The sequence below is a fragment of the Mycteria americana genome, chromosome 2 (genome assembly GCF_035582795.1).
Source record: "Mycteria americana isolate JAX WOST 10 ecotype Jacksonville Zoo and Gardens chromosome 2, USCA_MyAme_1.0, whole genome shotgun sequence".
In the NCBI taxonomy this organism is placed as follows: domain Eukaryota; kingdom Metazoa; phylum Chordata; class Aves; order Ciconiiformes; family Ciconiidae; genus Mycteria; species Mycteria americana.
In genome coordinates this window covers 113,554,799-113,580,092 of record NC_134366.1, presented here as the reverse complement: position 1 = coordinate 113,580,092, position 25,294 = coordinate 113,554,799, and positions in this window count along the sequence as shown.

Sequence of the window (25,294 nt, the reverse complement as noted above, 5' to 3'; positions counted from 1 at the left end):
TGAAGAAAATTAACTCTATCCCAGCCAAAACCAGCACATTCCTGTAACAAGATTCCCATGCGTTATCAGTCCTGCTTTGATTTCCAGTCATAAGCTCCCCTTTCTGTGTATTTAGAAACTTTTTTTAAAGCAGTCATACTTTGTCTTGCTTATGGATTGACACAGCAGGAGTAAATTCTCCTCCAGAAAGACATAAATAGTAGTCTCAACTCAGTGTGAAATGCCTATTTTAACTTTTGAAACCGGTGAGAATTCGGAGAATAGAATGAGATTCATGGATGCAGAAAGCAGCAGAAAGTAGACATTACTACAAATCACATATAGTAGAGGTATAATAGAGTAAGTGAGAATATATCTCAAGCCCAATCAATACTAGCAAACTAGCCATATAATAGATTTTTGACCCAGTACTGTGTAGTTAAAGTTTTGAATTGACTAAGTTCATAAAGTCATTTCTCATGGAAATAATAACTTATTAGTCAGATTTTATCTATATTACTATGTGTATAGAAAATGCAAATTATCATTGAAGAAACTTACTTACTTTTTTATGTTTTTTTCACAGTGAATAAAGAGTTGCAAAGTCTATATCTTGTAAAACTTAATAACTTGAATCCAGCTGGCATACCAAAAAAGCTATGGCCTATCAGGGTTTGGAACATGACCAAGAAAACACAAAGAACTGCAGTGTAAGGAAAACATTGCTTGCTTTAAAAAAAAATATGGGTAGTTAAGCAAAACCTTTTTTTTAAAACAGTAATCCAGGGAGGCACTTCAAGAGACAGCCACAACATGAGTCCTAAATCATCATTTCCTCAAAGTTCAAGGAAAGAGAAAAGTATTTGTGTTCTAGATTCATGGACAATGCAAAATTGCTGGAGAGAATTTTTTTTCTTCCAGCTTTCTTTGGACTCAATTTAGTTCTTATTGTGGCTTTACAATACTTGAAAATTTCTATGTGTAAGTAGCCTTAACATTTTTCTCAATACATTAATGTCTTGTGTCAGTGCTTACAGTGTGTTCTAAAATATTTTTCTATTTCAATCCAGAATTGTTCTTTTTTGTTATAGGACCACATTTTTGTCATTAAAATAATATGTTCTTAAATACCTTAATGGTATTTCAGGGCTGATTATGTTTGACAGCAAACCAGGAAAACCTTTTCAGTCTGAGTCCCAGACAATAGTGATTATTAGTTATTTCTGTTGATTTGTACATGAAACATTGGAGAATTATAACCTTCTACATAAGTTTGATATAATCAAGGTCCAGTTGGAGATTCAGTCAAGTTTTTATTTTTGGCAGCTAATGCACTTAAAGATATCAAATCTGCAGTAGCAAAAATGAAGGGAAAACTTTATTTTCTCCTGTTATTCCTCAATATATAACCTGGGGAAAAAAACCCTATCAGATGGAAATGTAGTTCTTTTGGGAAGTATTCTATATAAATTATGTAGTACTCAGATTTGTATTTGTATACGGACTCCTTTTCAGCTTTCTCTGCAGCTACGAAATACTTTGTTATTTTACTTGAATTCGTTGAATTATTTATAAAGTTATAAAAAACACCTCAACATTTGGCTTTACTTTCTCTTAGCATCAAAAAATTCCTTCTACTTCTCTCTTCATGATGAAAATAATACTTTTATTATGCGTAAGATAATTTAATCTCATATATATCACAGTAGGTGTCTTTAAATTGAGGTATAAACCTCTCTCTGAAAATACAGTGCTGTGTAAAGGTACCAATGCTAGTTTTTTTAACGTCTTCTTGCTGGTGTTTTCCCTTAAATTATCTCTGCGTAATATAAAAACTAAAAAACTGTAGTTCATAGAACGTAAAATTATTGTGTTTATTTTCTATGCAAATGCTATAATGCAGATTATCTGAACTGCTCAGCCTCAGCATAACTTCTTTCATGCAGCCTCTTAGAAATCTCAAAAGTCAGAGGAAAACCAAGAACCATAGACAAGGGACAGTCGACCTCCAGGATCTCTCTGCGCATCTGAGAATTAAAGGGCAGAATATATAACTTATCAATGGGTAGGGAACATAATCAGCAAAGTCCATGTCATGGTTCTCCTTTCTCGAAAACCTTCTTTAGCTTGATATGAATGGTCCAAATCAGGATATTTTGCATACATAATAATTAATTAGTTTTTTAATTATCCAATGAAGATGTGTTTATTACTCAGAACTGTCCACTTTTGAAATCCAGATTATTACTCATGCTAACAAAAATGAAAAATTGTTCAGAGTACATGTGCTTTAAAAGTTAAAATTATATACATTTACAAATATTTTGACAGTTCTGATGTGAAAAACTGACTGTAGAAATGTTTGTGGCTTGTATGGCCATTTCTGAGAAGTTTTCCTTTTCATTTCTCCTTTTTTTGGTAATTGAATTCCAAACTTAAAATTTTCATCAGGTTTTAGAGTCACTCATTACATTTTTATGCCTGCTTTGCAATTCTAGTTTTTCTGTTTTCACGTCAAGTGCGTGTGAAGGGAAATTAGATCACTTCATCTGTTTCCTCTCATTTCATGTAATGGGTAGACATGTCCTGGCTAAATTGAGCAAGAGTCTTCCTTTAACAGAAAAGATGGGAAAAAAATCTGAGGACTACTAAAAGCAGAATAAGAAATGTGTATATTCTTTACATTTGTTCAGCAGCAGAAAGCCTGAGGTGGAATAATTTTTAAAAGGATTGAAGACACAGACGCTGAAAGGGAATGAGTGACTTGACTTACAGACTGACCAGACTACAAATAATAACATGCCCTAGTGACTCCAACTGCATTTTAGGCAAATCACATCTATGACCTTACCTTTCAGGAATCATTGATAGCATATCCTCCAGAAAATCTGGCAAACTAGTTGAGAACAAAGGTATATCTAGGGGACAGCTCAGTAGTATTTTGAGACCAAGGTTGTCATCATCTACAGGGAGAGAGAGCCTGCAGTCTGGGGGTGGGGCACACCCCAATCTACTTTCCAGAGCACAGGACCTCTAAATTCCTAAGTGTGGCTTCTAGCCTGACACGCACCATAAGATGCCTGAACATGGGTTTCTGCAGGTTTGGGCAGCCTGCAGGGTGTTTATTGCAGTCACATGGTGAGGATGCAGGTATGGCATGTTGCACAGCATCTTTCAGTTACACACCCTCTCGGTGGCTGATAAATAGTCAAAAATTAACATCTCTCTAAATAAAACAGGCCAGGGGCCACTTGCGCGGGGTCTTGAGGCAAAATGGGCTGGCATCGCTTGCATCCAGGTGCCTAGGGTCTCTCCCTCTCAGAGCTGCATTCGGTCTGCCCCTGGCCAGGGCAATGCCTGGGGGCACCTGGGCATCCTAGTGGAGGCCAAGCCTCCACTAGGAGCATGATGAAAACAGCAATGTGGAAGTGCCAGTAATCTGGAAACAGCAATATGGAAGTGCCAGTAATCCTACACTGTTTTCTGTTTTATTTAATGGTAAAACTGTAAATCAGGGAGAATGACAGTATTATATCCTTTTCACCTTCTATTAGAGTTCAGTGTTCCCCTGATAGGAAATCAGTCTCTCCAGAGAGAAGGAGCTGATCCTAGATTGATTTCCGAAATACTCTTGAGCTTCTAGGATTTAAGAGGAGATGGAAAATTGATTTGTGTTTCACATGCTACATTCATTTGTGGAACATGTCTTCAACTGGCGTAATCTAGTATTTCTCCATTACAGTAATGTGTATGAAGCCTGATTTACATTAGGCTTTTGTAATATAATGCTCTTTTAACTCCCAAGACCACAGGAGACATATTGGTATTCCTCACTTACTATTGGCGTGAACACATGAGATGCTTGAAACCTGTTTCTTAAGTCAGAACTTAATGCTTCCCTCTCTCCTCTGTGAATAACTTATTTTCCAAATATCCCAACAAAAAGGGATAGCATTTTCAAGGCAGGAAGCAGGAGGCATTGCTCTATTCCACTGTCTCTGCTACATGAATTAATTATGATTAAACTGATGGCAAGGTTTCACTGTGAAAACGATCATTCCTGAGAGAAATAGGATAATGAGAGTTTCTTTTAGCAGATATCCAGGTTAAGTCTGTATATTCAGGAAACACCTTGTAGACTGCATAAGGCCAATATTTATAGTATTTGTCAGCTCACTATCCTATTTATCCTCCTCTGGTAAGCATCAGTTTATTGTTTCTTAAAAAGATTTTTAAAATTGTACTGATTGTGAAGACTGCTTCAGTCCCTTGATACTACTAAAATGACCGAATCAGTTTCATTTATAACCCTCACCTTTCTCAAATGTGTTACGCCAAGTCTATTCCAGGTCATTTGTTTATTTAAGTCATGGTCTTGCTTGTTTCTGTTATGATTGTATATGTAGATACAAATATAAAATTAATTTTTGTTAGGACAAGTAAGCTGAACAATCTGAATTCCACAGTTCGAAGATTCACTGAACAACAGAAGGTTAGGAGATATAAAAATTAGACCTTGGTCAGTGTCAGGAGAGTATGAATTCACATATGGATTCCCATTTATGACAATTGACTTTGTGCAGCATGAAATAGATGTCTCAGTACAAAAGTGATGACATATTGCTTTCATACAGTCTCTTAAAATGAATGAGATTCTGTGAAGAATTCTCCGAGGATTTTTACCTTTTTTATTGGCATAAATAAATGGTAACAGTTTATATCCTGCTACCTCCATTTCAATGGCTTTAAAAATGCAGTAAATCGTACAGTCTTTTTTTTTTTCTAGCATGCAATAAATATCTCCTTGATTGAGAAGTACAATTTTTAGAAAATCTTGTCTTTTTGTTCCTTTTCATCAAAGAACAAAGGAGCAAAGATTGTACGATTGTGTATTGCTTCCTGAAAATACTGCATACAAATATTTTTCCCCTTGAGATCTTAAGATATTTACACAGAGATACCAAGCAAACTTGCATTATCTATCTTTAGTAAAGAGCTTAGTTATTACTTGAGATCCTAAAAATTCTCTTGAGTTTTCCTATATGCATAATGTGATGACTAGTAACTGAAGAATGACTAAACACCATAGGTGTTTAGAATTGGTCTTTTAGAAATGTTTCTGTCACATCCAATAGAAACCTCTAGACCACAAAGATTTATTGTGTATTATCATAACCCTTCTTCATTTTCCAGGCTTTCTGTGAACAGGTCATTTTAAGGACATACTTCTCTGTGTGAATTTCAGTCCAGTAGCATAAATGAGAAAAAGATCCAATATGTAGCAAGATATTTTCTCACTATATTGAATAACTCAGTAATCAAACTGGTTTTTTTCTCCATTTCTGTATCTTAAACTATGAAAAGAAATTCCAGGATCTGTTTTTTGCCTATCACTATTTATTTTATTTTTTTAAAATAGAGTTATTTATCCAGATAAAGAAATACACCATCATCCTTATTCACATTGAGAATATAAGAGACTTCCTGGGCTGGCCTCAGCTCTTTGACCTCTGGCAAACAAAATGTGCCTCAAAATCTAGAAAAAAAATAAATGTTTGAAAGTGGTAAGTACTGCCACCACCAATTCATTAAGTAAAGCTGTAAAGAATACTAGCGTTATTGATACTTCCAGCAGCATTTCAAAAGAAAGTAGTTTTGAAAGTAATTCCTGAAGTTGATGAATGCTAAATATCCTCTGACAATACCCGTTGGACAGGCATTCACACTAGAAATCCAGAGGAATGTCCTGTTTATCAACATGGCCAGTCTGAAAATGAGGTGCTGTGTTTCTCAGTCTCTTTAAAAATGGGAGTTTGAGGAATATATATTGACGTGTAATTAATCTTTTACAGTTGTAATTAGGAAGCATGCAATTAAGAGCTGCACCCATCATTTGTAGATGTGCTTATAAACTGCTATATACACATTGCTAAATTGTAACAGATACCTCCTTTCAGTTGCAGTTTGGTTTAGAGAAATTTAATTTTAAATTAATTTTTAATTCTTCAAGAAATTGAATTTTATCCAATACATTGGCTATTGAAAGCTATTTCCTGAATATTATTTCTGCAGATAATTGCATCCCTTATAGCAGTATGGGATAAAGAAAAAAAAGGCTTAAGAAAAATATAGGCTTAAGCCCCTTCTTATGCCTCTATATATGTAAACAGCTGTCAAGAAAGGCAACCTCTTTCTCACTGTCCAACTAGGGGAAGAATTGTCTCTCTACCTTCTATCTCTTCCACATCAGTTGACATTCTGCATGCAACATAAAGACAATGGTGACCACCAACACTCATTTAGGTCAGTGTTTCTTTTGACACTGTCTGCAACTGATGGAAAACCAAAGAAAAACACTTTCTCTGGTTACTGGCAAAATGAGAAATTGGTCAAAGACTGAAGTCTCTGAGAAAGCTGTTGTCTAATGACGTGGACTGCCATTAAGGGGGACACAACAAAAGTGATGCATAGATATTAGTGAGGAAAAGATGCATTTGAATTTATATACATTTACTTCTTCTTGATATTCTGGATGTTTATCTTTTGTATACGCATTGTAAAGTATGACAAAATAGATCCTTTCTCATGACTTTCCCTGATTAGAAACCAGATGGCCCAAAGCCAAGTCATGGGCAATTCATGAACATTTTCGGCCATTCTATGAACTTTAAGTACGGTTTGAGCCTTTGGGAATTTTCTGAGTCTGTGGAATTACTGAAGCAATATTTGTTAAATATCACTTAACCTGATCTCTTTCTTTTTCCATGGATGCTGCATCAATGGAAATGCATTCTTTTAGATCCAGCTATCTTGACCACGTAATATCTGCTTACCTATTGCATAAACTTTCTACCTTTTCTTGGAATTAATATCATGAGTTATGGGTATGTGAAACTTAAGAGGAGAACTTTCTAACTTAAGTCCTCTGAATCATCCTCTAGAAAGATGCCACTGGCCTGTTAGGTGTTTAATGTTAGATAGTCTGAATTCTGTTCTGTATTAAACTTACTACCTACTCAGAGTAGTAAAAATTTACATCCATTTTTTGCAGGAACAAAGGGAATGCACTGTCAAACCAGTGAGTTTCTACGAGAATCTAGGCCTAAATTATGCTTTAATTCCAACAAGCCATTGGTTTATCTCCTGGATGTTTTAAGGTAGGATGTTAGATTGCTATGGCTATTCCTTCCCTGAAAGGATGATCAATAGCAAACATGATGGATAGTGCTGGGCATAGAAAGAGTGGTCCTAGTTGTGAAAGATGCTGATTACATTTTGCCCTGTGGGGCAAACTTTCATTTCACAAAAGTACTAGTACAAAACTTCCCTTTCACTCAATCAGCACTTATTTGAAGGCTTCTGTTCACTGACTTGCAGCTCTAAGAAATATGGCACAGAAGCTCTCCAGTTATCTCACTGTTGGAAACCTAATGTTTCTGGCTTCAAAGCTGTTTACAGCAATGTTGTGGTGAAGAAGGCTACTCTCACATTTCCTGAGCCATTATCCCAACTCAGTGTCATAAAAGAAATTCCCCTGGTTTTTCTTCTGCTAGCAATTTCTCTACTATTTAGTTTTCCCTTTTCTCTAGCTCAACCTAGGGACCGTGTACAGTTCCCTAATCTTCAACCTCTTTGTCTAAATAAAGCTATGTGTCACTGTTAACTGAGATACAGGTCAGAGTACTGTATAGCATTATTTATTAAATTACTATGGTTATTACTTCATCTTGCCATCAAAGGAAGTATGTCTGTGACCACTCTCTCCCAAATATTTCTGTACCACCATGAAATATATGAGAATAAAAGACAGTAAAATTGCATTTTCTTCTTTTGTGTCAGAATGAATCTAACGTACTGTTAGGAAAAGCTGTCTCCATTGCAGGAAAGCCATTCATGGTTCACTGCCCTAACATTATTCAACATGCATTGAAAGCTGTTTCAACAGGATGAAGTGACAAATGTACGTGAAAAATGTATTGTGTTTTTACCTGAAATGCAGCATCTTCTAATAGCCTTCCTCTGGGCCTTCCAAATCAGAAATTGGGTAGGAGGAAATTGGCTCAAAATTGAACTTAGCAAAACAAGAAAGCAAACAAACAAAAAAATTGAGAGAGAAATATTTCAGACCTGGACTTGATAATTTAGAATCCTTTATTTATTCATTTACTTATCATAGTCTTACTTACAGATATATATTAATAAAAACAATAATAGCGAGATGGTGGTAGATATCTCTCAAAAAAAAAACTTTAAAAAGCTTGTAGAACTGAAGAATCATATTGTTATATTGTTTAATAGTTAACATTTAAAAATTCAGCTGGCTTACTTCATCGTGTCACAATTGCATCTTTAAAGATTTCTGCAGCTGACATTGTTTCTGACTGTATGGAATGAAACTATATCTTTCAAGGTTTGCAGGTATATTTTTTAATATAATCTTCCTCTGAGTATAACTAAGAATAATAAATGTTGTGGAGAGATGTTGCAGCATAAAATATTTTTTTAGGTCTCTTAATGTTATAATTGCATTGTTAGCTATTGCAAAGCTCCAGGATGGGAAGTTAACATATAAAGTACCCTATTTCATATGGTCTGCTCTGGCCAGCAGTGTAGATCAGACTGACATGTGATGAGAAATTAAACCTCTCATATTCAACATCTTTCTCCTCTAACTTTTTCCTTACAATCAGCTCCCATTCTCACTTTCACCTGATGTCCTTACACATTTCCTTTCCGAAATTAGTGATTACTTCTCTCATCATTACGCACATGGCTATGTCTTTTCATTTCTCAGACAGTGAGGAAAAAATCAATCTTAGAGTAGCTCAAATGACCTCAAAGGAAATTCTCTATGGATACATTTGTGTCTCTATTAGTCTAAATTTCCTTATCAGTTATAAATGTTAATTCTTGAGCTGAAGAAGAAGACTGTTTAAGGCCCTGACATTGCCATGTGAATTTTATATTAGAGCCTTTGGAGGAAGAGTCACTGGTAAGTGTCTCTCTGGGTTCTGTTGTTGCTTTTCAAAGTATTCTTGGTACCACATCAAAACAACATTTCATAGTTGTCAGTGCTGCTTATGGTAATGGCTTGTTTGGATCTGACATTTTGTTTTGGAAATTATCAGGCAACAAGAAAGTAAAATTCCACGTTGACAGCAAAATGCTTACTTGACAGTTTTGACCTGCTGTAGACATGACATTGACAAACAGCAGCAACATGATCCAATGGATAGCATTCCATGGGTCCTATGCCATGCATACATATGTTTGGTTCTCCTGATTTCCATCCCTTTCCTTCCCCTCTTCCTTGAGCTCAGACAATGCTCAAACTTCAGAAGTGGAAATCCTTTTACAACAAAGAGCTTATAAACTGGGACTGTGCAGGCATGAAGTTTGAGAACATCCCTGTAGAGTGTGAACAACAATTCTAGCAAAGAAAAATTAATTTTGATATTTTATAGCTCCTGGCAGTGAAATCATTATTGCAATTTTGAAAAGTGAAAAAAGAAAAACAAAGCAAATCTGATTTAAAATATAGGACGTAAATGATGATGTAAACAGCAAAAACCACATTGTTTCTCCACAATTTTCTAGAACAGCTTCTTTTATTGTTTGCTAACATGTCCAAGGAGATGTTATGAGCTTGGTTATTCATTCTGCTGCTGAAGCAAATATGTCAGGGGAAAATCTCCCGGAGACAGAGCTTCCTTGAAGTCATGCAGTCTAGATGCCAGGCAACTTCATGCTGAATCATACGGTCTAATTAATGATCAATATTGTTGATGTATTCTCAGGCAGCAGACTTATCCTATGACAATTTTGCTTAAATGTCATGAAAATCTGGTACAGAAGAAGTCAACGCAATTATCCATTTCTTAGATCCCATCATTATATCATGTATAACAGGTTTGACATCATCTTAGCAATAGCTACCACACAATTTGATCTGAGGTGAGCAGGGTCCCCTTTACAATTAGAATATCTAGAATGCATAGCAAATGTTTACTTTAACATGCCATTTAATGAGCTTTAAATGAGATATGAGTAAAGAATAAGAAAAGCCTCATTTCTATGATATACTGTCCTGGTTTCAGCTGGGATAAAGTTAATTTTCTTCGTAGTAGCTGGTATAGTGCTGTGTTTTGGATTTAGGATGAGAATAATGTCGATAACACACTGATGTTGTAGTTGTTGCTAAGTAGTGCTTACACTAGTAAAGGACTTTTCAGCTTCCCATGCTCTGCCAGGTGCACAAGAAGCTGGGAGGGGGCACAGCCAGGACAGCTGACCCCAACTGTCCAAAGGGCTATTCCATACCATTTGATGCCATGCCCAGTATAGAAACTGGGGGGAGCTGGCCATGGGGCAGGTATTGCTGCTTGGGGACTGGCTGGGCATCAGTTGGTGGGTTGTGAGCATTTGCATCACTTGTTTTTTTTTTTTCCCTGGGTTTTGTTCCTCTCTCTCTCTCTCTCTCTCTCATTGTTTTGCTTTTAATTTTCTTTTGCTCTTCACATTCTCTCCCCCATCCCACCGGGGGGGGCGGGGGGGGAGGGTGAGCAAGCAGCTGTGTGGTGCTTAGTTGCTGACTGAAGCTAAACCACAACATACACTTTGACCCATTCCATAATATTTACATCCAGAATAATATACCTAAGTTCAAACAGTAGCCAAAATTCAACATAATTTCCAAATGTCATGAAAACATAATATTCGTCAGATAAGAACTTAAATAGAAGCATGAATAAAATAATTGTATTTTTTAACTTATTTCGGATTCTAATCATCATTGTTATAACACCTAAGACTTCCAGCTTGCGTCTTTCATTTAAGGATCTCAGAGCTCATTACTGGTTTAAGAGCCCAGACATCTTTATAAGGTGAACAAATGTTATCTTCATTTTGCAATAGGAATATTGGCAGAAAATTAGCTTCTAGAAAAGTCACTGAAAACTGTTCTAGGTTCTGTTCCTCCTCTCCTTATTTTATATTTCTACATATTTTAACTATCCCAGCATTATTGCTTCAAAATTGGAAATGTTTCAACCAGTCAGAATTCAGGAACGCTGTTACATTTTTACCTAATTCACCCTTACATTTCAGTATGTATGCTTATTTCTTAGTCACTCATTTTCTTGCACTTACATTTGCATAATGACAACACAGTTCTCAGTAATTTACGATAGTATGCAAATTCCCATACTCTGAATAGCAGGCAGCCATTATTAGCCAAGCAAAGTACAGGGATTTACATTAATCAAAGTGTTGATCTTTCTCAGTTACTTTATTGCAGTTATCTAAATCTCATAGCTCTGATTAGCTAAGGGAAAAAAGAAAGAGTTGTGAGAAAACTGAGCTGGAGTGAACTGAAGTCTTGAAATTGCCACATTTTTATTGATCACAGTTTTGTGGACCATGGGGTCTCATGGCTTTTATCATAAAGATTGCACAGGTGAGAAAAATTATAATAGGTAAAGACTGTACAATAATCTGGGTGAAGGCACCATTGTATAAACCTTTGTAAGATAAAACTTACGTCTGTAATTCGTCTTAGTCTGTTCTGTAAAGCAAACACTTTCTCCTACATCTACAGTTTGTTGATAACTATATCCTATGGAAATACTTTACATTTAAAATATGTAAAGAGAAGAAGTTCTCAGGGAAGTATGGCTACTTAAAGATACAATAATAATTATGGCATTAGAAACATAGGGCCAGGTTTCCCAGTATTATAGACTATCATCACCACTCTGTTGACTCTGAAAGAATGACAGCAATTTGCAGAGGGCCTAAAGAAAAATGTCTAAGATACATAAGTGACTTAGAAGCTCAGCTTTTAATTGTGCAGGCATGTTTACAACTGTTTGGCCTCTTTGTTCTGGGAGAGATTTAAGAATAAAAATGTGCATTTGTTCTTAGATGATTCATCCTCCACTTCAGGAGCACTTAGGGTGATATAACTGAGAGAAAACATGCCACATAAAATAACAAGCACATTTTTTCCTCATAAGTAGACAAATCCTCTCCTCTGCCTTGTCTTCAGATCAGCTGCAGTCTGGTTGCTGGGATAGTCCTTGGGGAGACAAGATACCCGCACCAGTGGAAGACTACAGCGAGTTTGCCTCAAGAGTTGATTTGGCCATTAGGCTGCCAAAAGTTGTTTGAGTGTTATACATTGTGCCAAATCTCCTTAGCTATGTTTAGCGTTTCCTCTCCTTTTCTCATAGTGGGGTAGCTTTTACCTCAGGAATAGTAAGATTCATACACACACACACTTTTATAACTCTTTGAGCCTTATGTCCCTCCTGCTAAGCACAGAGAGTGCACATGCTATCATCAAATCCATCATCATCTTACACAGTTGTACTTGGGGGGGGGGGGGGAGCATGGAGCATGGAGGAGAAACTTAGAAAACAGCATGGAGGAGAAACTTAGAAGATCCCAGCACCCCAGCTGTCCTGGGATTTTTTCCATGACCTGAGTGGTGTGAGTCTATTATATAACTGTATGTGTCAGCCCTCCTTCTTACGATGAACAGCTGGGGTTTTTAGTCTTGAAAAATGAGGTTTAGTAAATGCATTACAAAGTTCTTGCATTTGTGTGCCTGCACAGTAGCCCTCACTCAGGAATTTTCTGGCTATGCCCAAGGTGTCAGGGATGGACATATGACAATTCAGGCTAAGCCAAAAAGAGGTTCATAGGAGAAAACAGAAAAGTAATAGTGATCTAATTTTCTGTTTTCCAACATATTACAACTAAATATTCTAATCTTGTTAGTATTGTCTTTATCATCAATGACCTATACTGTTGTTTTGTGCAATAGTTTTCCTTTAAGCCTTCTCTGTGCTACACACATGCAAACACACACACAGACATCTACTGTAGAATTTTCTGTTGAAATTCCTATCAGCTGAGAAGCGTTAGATCTGCCACTGTCTCATGAATTAAAGGTCTGTACAAGGTAACTGTATACACTTCTGAGAAAACCTAGAATGAGTCTTTAGAGCAACCTTCTAGTAGCTGTTTTGAAGCTATGCAAAGCAGCTAGAACTGGGACCCAGAACTGTTCTCAGTGGTTTTGGTTTTATACACCATTCCGAAAAGCAGGAGTCGTAAATATTTATAATTGCCTGCAAGTTTGCAGCAGCTGAAATAAAGTACTCGTTAAACTTAGTCTTCCACTCCCGTTATCTTTGGTTTTTTCTTTCCCTCAGGAATCCATTTTCTCTTGACTAACACCAATAGTGCTAAATTTTTGCAAGACAATTGCTATATGAAATATACATACATTCGATATTAATTTCCTAGTTTCTCCACAAGCTATCAGGAGAGATATGAAAGTTATTGTCTATATTCCTATGGAAAGATAATTTTATAGTATTAATATATATTAATATGAAGCAATAGACACCTAAATTTGGAATGGCTCATGCATGTATTTATTTTTTGAAGTATGAGTAGATCCCTGGAACTCAAATATAAGCATGTGTAGAAACATGGTAAGATTTTGTTCTAAAATTAATTGTTTAAGACTCTGAAAATACAACAGTGTAATTATAAAAAGAATACACCTCATAAAGAAACATATCCTTAACCTCAAATTCACAGACGTAGGAGTAGAACCACTTAACAATCTCTGGCATTCAACTGAGAAGGGCCTAAGAGAGTAGCACATTTTTTGTCAAAAGGTATTGGACTTAAATAATTTCCTGGTTTTTAAACCTGGAACCCTAATTTGGCACCTCATCTATTTATATTATATATATAAAATAGGTGCTTTAAAAAGGAATACAGAAGAACCAGCTTTATCATCAGATTGGTGCCTACTGTTGGCCTGAAAGAAATACTGATCTACCAGTGTCTTGTACACAGGGAGGCACTTCTTTCCAACCTCTACTGACAACATCTTTCAAAAATTAAAGTCACTCTTTTCAGAGCTACTGATGTTGCTGTCTCTTACTTTTCCCTCCATAAATTCACCTGTGAGAGTATTCAGTCAAGAGGCCTTGACAAGGACCTAATACATATCTCTTATTTCCAAAGCATTCTAGCCCATACTTTGTGAGGAGTTTGCTCATCTAGGTATATACAGGCATGCTCTGAGAAGCATGTGCTCTCCTGATCTGTGAAGATTTCTAAATATGGGTCAAGCTGACATGAGAGATAGTTCAGCCTGAAGTAGAATTTCTTTCTTCACAACAAGCAAAAAGATAAAATATGAAGTATTTGAGAACTGTGAGATAAAACTTGAAGATATTTGCATGTCTCCAAAGTTTGGTAGCTACTGATATGGGTTTTTTAAAACCACAGTTTTAAAGTTACTAAAATTCATTTAGGTGCTTTTGTGGATCTGACTCCTCTTTATCCTCACCAGGATCTCGATTAAGCTTTTCTTTAAAAGCTTTGACTAAATTAGACTCTTATTACTACGAAGAAAAGTAGTGTCTCTGTTTACCCTTACAAATGGGAAAATGTTTGACTGCATTTGTAGTCACAGTGCTTTGGTAAAGAATGAAAGACTATTAAATCTAACAGGGAAATCTAATAAATAATTCACTGGAAGAGCTGCGAGATGCACAATAGTTTTTCTTGCTACAACTGTAAGGAATCCAGAAAGATTTGTTGTCTTCTGAAGCTGAACAAGACTAGAATAAAAGCGAGCACCAGAAAAGCATTATTGCTTCTAATGCTAGTCAGCTCCTCACAGCTAAGTTTTTGCCCAGAGCTTCTGTTAGCTTTTTCTTCCTGGGCTCCTGGAATATTACATGTATTTTCTGTTATGGTCTTTGAACAGAAGTATACAAAATCTTCAATATAAAATTTGGGTTGATTTTCAAACTCAAAGAAGCTATGGAGTGATCAGTCACAGAATTACTGATTGAGGCTGGGTCTGTAGTGGATGTATGGTTTGTATGGCAGGCAGCTAATACTCAGATTTGTGTGCAAGTATGTCATTATTCCAAATCAAATACAGACCTCAGGGGGTACAAACTCAAGTGGATCAAACCTTAATAAAACAAAAAACCTGAACCAAACAAAATCCTTTCCCCCATGTAGGAAAAGGAAAGTATGCTGTAATTACATTAGATAGCAAAACCACAGCTTTTTTACAAATATCTGTGAAAGGCATAACAGGCTAGCATTTAATGACACTCTGCTTTGAGATTTAATGAAAAAACCATGCTGTTGTTGATGATGTTGCAATGATAGTGAACTATTTTGTTTGCTAAACAAAATTAGGATGTAAAGAGACAGATTGCTAGGATAGCAGCAAAAGTGAATTTTGGGGACAATAATGCTTTCATCAGGGAAATAATCCAAAATGTCGTTATGTCTCTGGAGTATTTTTTCTTTGCTGAAGGTTTTACAGGCACATTAACAATATAAAAACATCATGGAATAGTTCTTTGTAGAGAAGGTTTCTTTTTCAGCTCTCGTTTAATGGCAAATATTTGCAGTTTCGTGACACTACCCAAAGATTCATATTCCTTTGAGTTTTCACATGCCAAAAGATTACTCTGGAGTAAATCAGAAACACTCTGAAATGTGTAGCAGTTATGAAGATTATACAGTTTTGAAAATTTGTCTTTTTGGACTTTTCAGACACACAAATGAGAATGAGATTAATGTTATTTGAAAAACAAAAAGTGTCTGTCTATAAAAACTTACATTTAGATTATTATAAATCAAGACTGTCTGTGGATTTCGTGCCTTGATTTTGTATAAGTTAAAGGTCAAGATTCACCCAATGTTTCCAAGGGAGACATAAAAGAGCTGGAGGGCAGTGAGCTGGGCTTGCAGTTTATTAAAGCAGAAAGGGAAATGGCAGATTTGCAGCAGCAAAAATATTAATGCATTATCACATACGAATTTAAATATTGCATATGAGATCAATTGCTGATAAAGTGGTATTAAATTAATTCAAATGACAACAATAAGACGCACAGAGTAGTAATAAGGTTCTTCTTTCCATCTTTGTGAGAAATACAGTTCTGGTTTGTTAGGTAAATAGAGATATGGCTTTTGACCTGCAGAACTGAGGGTCTACTCAAAATTGCTTCAAATTTTTTATGACACCTCTTGATAATCAAAGAACAACAGCGGTAGCTTAAAGTTATTATTCTCTCTGTCTAGCTAGACCTCTTTCTACTAGAACTGACATTCTGCTTGAAGTCACTTATTGATAACTTCCCAGGGAGACAGATTTTATTAGAAGTATGCCATAGCTATTTTCCCAGCCTGCAGCTGCTCAGAATGCTGCCCTCTGTCTAGTTGCCTGTTATCCAAATGAACGAAGTAACTGAAAGTTTGGGGTTCAAATTTGTATGCAGATCTCACTGTTGGTTTTGATTTCTGTGTTTTTTATTTGTGTTTTTTAATGAGATGAGTTTGGATTTTCATTTTAGTTTTTACTTTCTCTTTTTTCTTGATGTCATTTCAAGGCCCATGAATTTCAGGCAGGATGTATGTTTTGTCTGATTTTTAAAGCTTTACATATTTGTAAGGATTACTTTGTGGTTTCAGATAAATTATCTTGTTTTGACCTTTGACCTTTATCTTTGCTTGTTAGCCATCACATAATGCAGCTGGCAATACTTCTTCCACAGGACTTTTCCTGGTTTTGATGTGATCCATGTTCTGTTGGGTTATATTTCCCAACCCAGGGACCATTAGCCTAGTTACATGGATGTTAACAGAGACATTCTCATTTGCTTCCATAAAAGCAGACAAAGAAGAGAACTTCTGCAAATTCAGCTTACAATCTCCAACAATGCTCCAGCTCCTTGAGTCAGCAGAATCACTCCAACTTGTTTTGCAGGGAGCCTGGCCAGGCTGCATGTCATCAGAATTGCTTTTTCAGAACCCAGCACTATTTAGACCGGTCTCCAGGATGTTACAAGCTCATAAGGCTTGTTAACAGCACCTGCGATAGGATCTTTGACATAATTTCTGATTAAAAGCTCTTCCTTAAATAGAACAAACTGAAATGAACTAGAAATGAACTCTTATTGATCACTTTCAAGTATTTGCCAATGGTCAAGATCTCAAAGGAGGAGGGGAAAAAATTTTATCAAAATTAATTCATCTCTCATAAAAATGTGTAAAGCAGTCAGATGTATTTATACCACAGAAGATAGGCTTCAGATGCTTTCCTTTACTCTAAGAAGTCCCTTCTTCTTATGTAATGAAACACAATGGTGTCACAGTAAATGTGATGGATGGAAAAAAAAAAAAAGTTGTCTTTTTTTTCATGACAAGATATTAACACAGTATGCACATCAATGCATACAAAAATCATATAATTTGGAAAACATTCTCTGCATGAAAACTGCTTCAACACCGAGCATTCTAGCCAGGAAAAAACCTGGGAAAAAACAGGGGGGGGGGGGAAATCAATGTTCTTTTCATAGAGCATGATGATTTTCTGGTGTTTGCACTTAATATTCTTAGTTTACTCTCAGTTATCGCTTTTATACATTATTGCTCTGTATATAAAGTATAGATCTTACCAATTCCTCTCATCAGTTATCCAGTCCCTATACTTCTCTTCCTGCCCTTAATTGATTGCTTTGTTTAAATTTTACATAAATCTTTATCCTTTCAATCTACATTTTTATTGAATATCAATCTTCTGTAAAGAAAGAGAGAAAGAGCTGCTCTTTTTCTGAAGAGAACTAGAATGTGCACAGCATCAGAAAAGAGGTAAAATTTTGTGTATTTATTTACTTTATCAATGTTTAACATACATTAGTTAAGTATTCAGACATTATTTAGCTTCTTTTTCTCTTCAGCATGGAAACAAAAGACTGTTTGAGGAAGGCAGTACTCACAGTTCAAAGAAGTAATTTTTAAGGTCATTACTGCAGCACTGAAGCATTTTCTTTCTCTTTGTGCATCAAACTGACAATTTTGATGAAAGATAGAGCTGCTGTTGCTTCCAATTTCTTTCTCAAAATCATATTTTGTGATTTCTTTTTAAGTGATTCTCTTTCTTGTTTAATTAACTTAATTGTGCAAACCATAGAATTGGACAGGAAAGCAGATCTGGCCTAAAGTTGTAATTACTCATAAAAACCCCAAATACTTAGTGAGGGAAACCATTTGATGAACATTATCTATGTAGCTGTCATTTGACAAACAAATGTGGTCATAACAGATACCTTTGTGTATTCCTGGTTGGTTATCTTCTGTTAAAGACAAAGTATGAGTATGAGACAACCAAAAAATTTCATATTGTTTTTTTTCTATAATTTAAGATTGCAACTTAGAATTATTGTAATGGTCTTCAACAAACTAGTCTGTTTCAGAAAGTCAAAAATTCTATCTATGATCTAAAATAATGCAAAAGCCCTTATATTGAACTTGGAAGAAAATAAAACAGGACAGTAACAAAAGTGAAAATGGAAAATCAGAAACTCATTTTCAAACATAAAGGGCAATTTCTCATATACAAGTATGAAAATATGGAATGTGGTACATAGGAAAAAACTAGAAACCAAAACCTTTCTGGACATAATCATTGCATATAAAATTTCCAAAGGGGCAGCATTTGGAAACAGCCAGATTTTTTTTTTTTAACTTTATAGTGTGATGCAAAAAGCTAAATGCTTTAATTTAGCCCAGAGTGATCTGACTCCAAAGCCACTGAGAGATCCCTAAGTATGGAGGATGACTGCACTTACGAGAGAAGAGAGGACTCAGAGAAGCGTGAGCCTTTCCAGAAGCAACAGGATCTGGCATCTGAATAGCTTTTGAAAAAAAATAATCAGCCACACAAAACCAAAACAGAGGCATGCATACACACACACGTGCACACACAATGGGAACTACAGTTGTAAAATCAAAAATGGAGTTTTGGGAATAATTCCCATGATTCTCATTTCTAGTTTTGATGAGTCATTTCAGCATTTTCCCCTCATTTAAGAAAAACTAATCTCTGCTTTTTACTAATGATATCTGGCTGAAACTAGCAGCACCTGCTTTACAGTTTTTGCTGCCACAGGCAATCTAGAAACTGTTCATGCAGGTGAACCTCCACTGGCACAATAAATAGTCACTAAACGATTTGCTGCCCTTAATATTTTGCTGCCCTAGGCAACTACCTGTTCTGCCTGTGTGGTAGAACCAGTTCTAGGAATCGCTATGTCTCACATGTTTCTTCTTATCTTGTTTTTTATGTTTGGCTCTGCACACTATAGCTGACTGATCCTCAAAAATAGCATTGGTTCAGCTGGCTATCCAGCTCCAAAGGTGGATCCCTTCCCAAATGTTTTGGGTACCACAAAATCTCTTGGTTTCTAATCACTTTGGTAGTGAACTCACCATTTACCCTCTTGACTTCATTTCTGTCACTGTGCTGAACTTACATTAACCCCTCTACCATTTTTTCTCCCCTCATATGTTCTTTAATTCACTATCTTCTTACTGTCTCCTTTCTTTCTTTTCACCCTCTAGCAGGCTACCACTTTCTTGTCACTTTGACTGCCCCGCAAAAGATGGTGTGCACTCTGATAGCCCTCAAGCTACTGATAATAACTGCATTTCTTTTTCTGTGTGGCAGGAAGCCACAGACTTAAACATAAAATAAATAAATAGCATAAAGTATTAGAAAACTGCAAGCTCTAACATTCTTCCTTTCTCTCTTTCAGCTCTACGCTAATCCTTAGAGCAAGACTGTTATGCTATTACTTCTTAAGAAAAACATTGTAATAATTAAACCCTCAAGTACCTTTTTGAACTCCTGACCCTGTGCCCAGCGCTGATTGAACATCCTGCAGATCCAGTCTCAGTGTTACTGTGCCATGTCAGATGACTTGGCTACAAATCAAACAAAACCATTTATTTTTTTAAAGTACTCACAGAAAGTTTAAAAAGGCTGAAGGTGACATTTTGGCCTTGAGGCTTTCTTCATACTGTTGGAATATAGAGAGTATTTTCTTTCTTATCGCCTGAAGAAAAATTTCTGAATGGCAAGAACAAAAGAATTTCCAGGTATACTGATCTCTATACAGGAACAGACTGGCTTGATTCACAGTGGACATCACTGTGCTGGTTTTGGCTGGGATAATTTTCTTCATAGTAGCTAATACGGGGCTATGTTTTGGATTTGTGCTGAAAATGGTGTTGATTATACAGGGATGTTTTTGTTATTGCTGAGCAGTGCTTACACAGAGTCAAGGTCTTTTCTGCTTCTCACCCCACCCCACCAGTGAGTAGGCTGGGGGTGCACAAGAAGTTGGGAGGGGACAGAGCTGGGACAGCTGACCCCAACTGACCAAAGAGCTATTCCATACCATATGGCGTCATGCTCAGCATATAGAGCTGGGGGAAGAAGAAGGAAGCAGTGATGGCGTTTGTCTTCCCAAGTAACCATTACACGTGATGGAGCCCTGCTTTCCTGGAGATGGCTGAACACCTGCCTGCCCATGGGAAGTAGTGAATGAATTCCTTGTTTTGCTTTGCTTGCATGCGTGGCTTTTGCTTTCCCTATTAAACTGTCTTTATCTCAACCCACGAGTTTTCTCACTTTTACTCTTCCAGTTCTCTCCCCCATCCCACCAGGGAGAGAGTGAGCGAACGGCTGCGTGGTGCTTAGCTGCCAGATGGGGTTAAACCACAGCAATCAGTATTGCCTACGGCTAATGGTATGTTTTGAGTTCATTCAGTGTAGGTCCAGGCACTGTGCTCATGGTATGATTTAGCAGGCTGTTTTCCACTTGTTTGGAACTTCCTTAATATTTTTCATTTGAAAGAACTGCAGCTAATGCCCCTTAGACTCATGAACTGATGTTACATGTATAAGTTTGGCTGCAGTTGTATTCTCCTCTCCTCTCCTCTCCTCTCCTCTCCTCTCCTCTCCTCTCCTCTCCTCTCCTCTCCTCTCCTCTCCTCTCCTCTCCTCTCCTCTCCTCTCCTCTCCTCTCCTCTCCTCTCCTCTCCTCTCCTCTCCTCTCCTCTCCTCTCCTCTCCTCTCCTCTCCTCTCCTCTCCTCTCCTCTCTCCTCCCACTATACATAGTCTATATAGTCTACTCAATGTATATATCTGTTACTAATATATTGCCTCACCCTCTCTCTCCTTTCTCCCTTTTTTTTCTTCTTTCACTGTTATACTTGTTTGTGTGCACTCAAAAACTAGTTGATACTCCCAGTTTGGAAATTTTAAATTTAACTTTGAGCTGAAAGAAGGAAAACATTGAAACAGAAATCAAGTAAGAGATTTATAGCTATTTACAACATTTATTGCACTGGCATAAGGTCCCAAGGGCCCCAAATTTTTCAGCAGAACTAGAAAGGATTCATTAGTCGGCTACTGCAACTAACTTTAACAAAAACAACAGATTCTGAAGAGCTGATCTAACCGCAAATAGCCAAATTCCCTCGATCTACCTCCCTCTTATGTAGTTTCTTGAAAGAACTGCTGAGCTTTCAATTCTAGGACAAAGTTGAAGTTTACCCTTCCTATCCAGTGTTTTGTATGGTTTATACAATCCCTTGAAGAAATTAGGGTTTTTTTTTTCTCTTCCTCTCTGAATTATTCCCTTTTATACAGCTCCTTTCCTTTTGCAGATAACATTTTCACTGTTCTGATGCGATAAATTGTTGGTCCACAAAGAATTGATAGAGAAATTTATACAAATAAATTTGTGTTTCTGTTTATAAAGTGCTGATTAAAAAAATGTTTGCAAATAATTAACCAAAAGAATTACGCTGTAATGTAAAATCAAATCTTAAAGATTAATCAAGACTACATACCTATTTTGTGGGTCTCTACATTGAATGTCAGCCTGAATTCCAATGAGTTTTTGGATGAATAGGTAGGAAATTTAATTTATTACAGGTTGCATTGCTTTATTTGGAATGTCTTCCAAATTTGGGGTATTTGAAGACAAGTTTCAACAAAACAGGTTGGTGTTGCTGCCTTTTACTTCATCAGATTGTCTCTTGATAGACTTAAGATTGTCTTGTCTGAGCTATGAAAATAATGGAGAGTGTAATTTTGGTTCCTATTCTGCTGCCTAAGGACAGCAGTCACTCCCTTGCACTGCATGAAATATGTATATTGTGACAATACTAATGGCAGTAATAGCAGTGGTCCCTATACCAATATTCAAAACTTCCTTTTAAACACTATCTTTGCTCACCAGAAAAAAGAAGTTGTTCTGACTCTTTGTTCAAAAGTTGATAGCAATGGACAAGTCTTAAGTTGCAGACAGCTAGCTATATATTTTTGTCTTTTACAGGTGCAGGCTCTTTCAAATATATCTTAAGCCTGTATATGGTAAATCCGATTGCCTTCATTTCCCTTAACTCTGGAACTGTACAGCTTTATCACTAATTAAATAAGGAGATACATTGCACTCTCTTTTCACAAACATGTTAACTTTTCTGGTGCATATAAACTTTTTTTTTCCCCCCTCCTGGACCTTATGAGCAACAAAGTGATTAAAATGACTAGAAGACAGGTTCTGAATAGACTACTAATGTATTGTTTTCACAATAAGTAGCACATAGCATAAAACCATAAAACAGTAAGCTCTCTGCTTTACTTTTCCCCAGAAAGCCTTCTTACATTCCCTTTAGCCCGCTTATTTTCATCTTTATACTGAAGTGAGCAGATTGCTCATTGCAATATCTGTCTATGTTCCCTCTCATCAATTAAGCTTAATGTCTTTCTTCCCCCTTGCTACCTAGAATTGTACATTTCAAGTGCAGTTTGTACTTGTATCCTAAGCTTAGTCTGGAAAAAGCAAACTTTGCTAGCCTAGGGGATACCAGTCTGGGGTTGGGCATCCCACTGTTCCCCCAGAGCCACAGCATTGCTGATTTCAGCATCTTCATTCTTGCAGCTGTTATATTTCCTGCTGATTTCTTTGGTACTGCTTCTGTCAGTCTAACTTTGGACATGCAGCAGACATAGGGCTGAAGTTAATTTTCATTCTTAGCATATATATGTGTATGTATATGTGTCTGTCCACATGCGCATTTTAAGGATTTTTATTTTTTTAAGCTGTCTAATTTTTATTTTTGGGCAATTAGAAAGCAATTGGTTTCCAAAACACTTTTTGATTTTTTTTCCTAGATAAATGCCTTTGAATATGTATTCAGCAGTGAAGAAGATAACAATACTTCTGCTGCATAAAATTTATCATGAAATACCACATAAAGTCACATAGCTAAAGCACTGGAAAGAATTTAATTAGAGCTTTTAAAATGTTTTTGACAAAATATGTTTCCACTGAAGTATGCTGTTTTGTTGAATAGATCTTCAAAAGATACTGGTTTTGATGGTAGTTTCTTTGGCTTGTTTTCTCAGATCTGAATGAGACAAATGAACCCATCCGCTCTTTCCCCTCTATTTCTTTCTTTTTTTCCCTTTGTAACTGAGAGCAATTGGCTGAAATCTGGGTTCAAAGTTCAGAGCTTTGCTGCATATTAGAGGAAGACAGGCCTTAAATTGGATGTCCCAGAGACAATAATCTTCTCCAGGTTAAAGACTCATAGGTCTCCTTAATTTGGTGAAAACTTCAAAAAGACCACTGAAAACAAGACACAATTGCTGTTTGCCATCCAGCAGCTCACAGGAAATTAGCAGTGTCATGCTTTCCTATCAATATACTATAAATGTTTGCCCACTGCACCAGCCTGTGATAAGGATAAATTAAATATTGCAGAGCTGAATATAATAGAGAAGTCTATATTTAGTTATTATTTTTCAAGTTGTTGCTAGAAGACTGTGCTTGAAACACAATAATGGGTAGTAAGTGTTCCCTCAGGATCAAGCCAGCAAGCCACCATCAAATTAGAAAACACCCACCACGCACCATTTCAAACACCTCCGTAAGTGTGACTCATATGCAATCCCCGCTGATGCTAATGTCACTTGCTTCCTTGAAACCGATCCCTGCTGGGACATACTTATCTTCCCTGATCACAGAAAATTTCACAATGAATTTCAAAATAGATTTCCAGATATGCAGAACCCACATTGAGCCAAAGAAGAGGAGCCAGTGGGGCAGAAGAAGTCACTGTCACTGTCCCACATGATCCCCTCAAAAAAAAAAAAAAACCCAAGAAATTTCTTGTACTAGAAAAACACAGGTGAAGAAACTCTAGAAATTTCTTTTTGCAAGCATAAAATCTAGGAATGAAAATTTATCACAACTTCATAATAAACTCTGCAGGTTTATAAATATTTATTTTCTGGCACAGTGGTCACTTAGAGGATCCTGATGTAAACACTATGCTTACACGAGCATATATTAGACTGGGCTAAAAGGGAGCTCAATAAATGAGTAGGAGGTAGAATTAAAAATGGCAATAATCATTTCCTAGAAACAGTAAATGGATATCCAATCCTCAGATTTCCAGCTTTCCTAGGTTTAAGTTATGCCTATGTATCCAAGGTACATAGGTCATTTCCATTTTTTGGTTGTTTGATTAGTGTTATGGAAGTATTGCTCATGCTCACACCAAGTGGCTCAGTGGAGCTAGTAATGCTTTATGGTAGTGTTCAATTTGTAATAAACTCAAGAAAGCTTAGTGAAAAAACTATATCCAGTTATATAGTTCAAGAAGTAATCTCATTTTCCATCAAAATTTTCCTAGCATCCAGCTACATTTTTTGTGCATTCCGAAGTATTCTAAATAGCTAGCTCAGAGCAGCTAGTCCAGATATATGAACATTATTGTTTTTAACCATAACAGAATCAAATCTAAAACTCAGGGAAATTTAGTAAACTCTCAAAAATTATAAAAAATTTAATAACTTATTTTATGTGTTTTTAAACACTAAAAGTTAGAAAGATGTCACCTTCCTTCTTTCCTAATAAAGGAAAGGTATGAATTAAGTAAGATTGATCAACATTGCAATGGTTCTTTTCCCTACTGGAATTAAAATTCTATTAAACCCATTTTAAATCTGATCTACAATGGCAACAAATGACAACATGAATTTCAAATCTAACTCTATTAAGGTTAAACAATATTAACTAGCTTCTTCAGAAAAGGGAGAAAACCCTATTATTCTAGTACAGACTATAAATATATTTAACCTCAGCTGCTGCTCTTGTAGTAATAAATTACCAGAAAAATAATATGAATAATTCTGTTAAAGAGTAGTCACTTCCCTTTTTAGTTATAAAGGAGGACTGGATTTTTTTTCCAGGTTTTCAACTCTGATTTTCAGTATGTGTTTTCAGTGGAGTTCAGTTTAGAACTGGTAATTGAATTTGTCACAAAGTATTAGTCACTAACATTGCATCAATAGCAAGAAAATTAGTTCTCTTTCTCAACACTATATTCATCCCATTG